The following is a 1,373-nucleotide window of genomic DNA, read 5'->3' as shown; positions in this document are numbered from 1 at the left end:
TGTCGACGCCATTCTTCTAAGCCATTTAATCTATTCTCAATTCTACCAAGGATCTTTATAATGGTATCTAACGGGTCATATTCTCTTTTCTTTTGCGGGTTAAATCCGGGTGGAGGTCTAGAATGATTAGGAGCATGTGGATTTAGAGTATTTTGGTTATCGCTCCATGAAAAATTTGGATGATTCCCCCACCCATTATTGTAGGAATTTGAGTATGGATTGTTTTGTCGATAAGAATTACCGACAAAATTTGTCGTTTCACCCATGAATTAATTTCCGGGTTGGTTATGCATACTCAAATTAGCCATTAATAGATCTATTTTCTTATTTAGCTCATCAAGGTTAGGAGATGATTGGGGTGGTGCATCACACATATACATACATGCCCTTACCTCAGAGAATCGCTCGGTCGGCCAATGGGAACTTCTTTCGGCTAGTTCTTGGATGAGTGCATAAGCATCATCCGGGCTCTTTCGGAATAGACTTCCGCCTGCAGCTGCATCAATAGTGGCACAATTATTCGAAGATAAACCACTATAAAAGATATTTACTTGTTCCCACTTTTTGAAGCCGTGATGTGGGCATTTCTTGAGCAAGCGACGGTAACGCTCCCATGCATCGTACAAGCTTTCTCTCTCCTTTTGACGAAAAGCGTTGATCTCGTTCTTGTACATGGCTGTTTTGGACGGAGGGAAGTATTTAGTAAGAAACTTTTTTACTAAATCGTCCCAAGTTGTGATAGATCCGGCATCCAAAGATTCCAACAAGTCAATAGCATCTTCCCTGAGAGAAAAAGAAAATAATTTCAGTTTAACAGCATCACTCGTAACGCCATTAGTATGGAACAAAGAACAATGCTTAATAAATTTGGTAAGATGAGCATTCGGGTCTTCTCTAGCATCTCCTCCAAATTGCCCGACATTTTGAATAAGTTGGATCATAGCCGGTTTGATTTCGAAGTTATGTGCGGCTATGGTCGGTTCTACAATACTAGATGTAACCACAAGGTGATTCGGAGTTAGCATGTCCATGATTGTTCATTCTCCATTCTCTTCCATGATGATGTTTCTTCCTTCACGTCGATTCCTTCGGTACGTACGCTCTATTTCTAGATCAAAAACTAAAACAAGGCAACATTGGCTCCGCGTTAGCATAAAAAAATGAAAAAGTGTCTAGAACGTCAAACCTGATTATCGCTAATGTTGCAACTAGAATCCCCGACAACGGCGCCAAAAACTTGATGCGTATAAAACATATACGTGCTTTGAAGAGCAAGTGCACTCTATCGTACCAAGTAATACAGTATACTCACGTATAAAGATCGATCCCACAGGGATTCCGCACAATTATTAATTATCCACAAGTTTATGAAG

The 1,373-nt window shown here is 40.1% G+C and overlaps 1 non-coding gene across 1 annotated transcript; it reads left to right on the top strand.

The window, feature by feature from the left end:
* Positions 1-567: 567 nt before the first annotated feature.
* LOC136204311 (small nucleolar RNA R71) lies at positions 568-674 on the top strand. Its single transcript, XR_010675156.1, has one exon. It is a non-coding gene; the product is annotated as a small nucleolar RNA R71 (small nucleolar RNA).
* Positions 675-1,373: the final 699 nt, after the last annotated feature.

Source organism: Euphorbia lathyris, chromosome 8 (genome assembly GCF_963576675.1).
Source record: "Euphorbia lathyris chromosome 8, ddEupLath1.1, whole genome shotgun sequence".
Taxonomy (NCBI): Eukaryota; Viridiplantae; Streptophyta; class Magnoliopsida; order Malpighiales; family Euphorbiaceae; genus Euphorbia; species Euphorbia lathyris.
The sequence above is the reverse complement of the archived record's forward strand: the minus strand, read 5'-3'. Positions and strand labels throughout refer to the sequence as shown.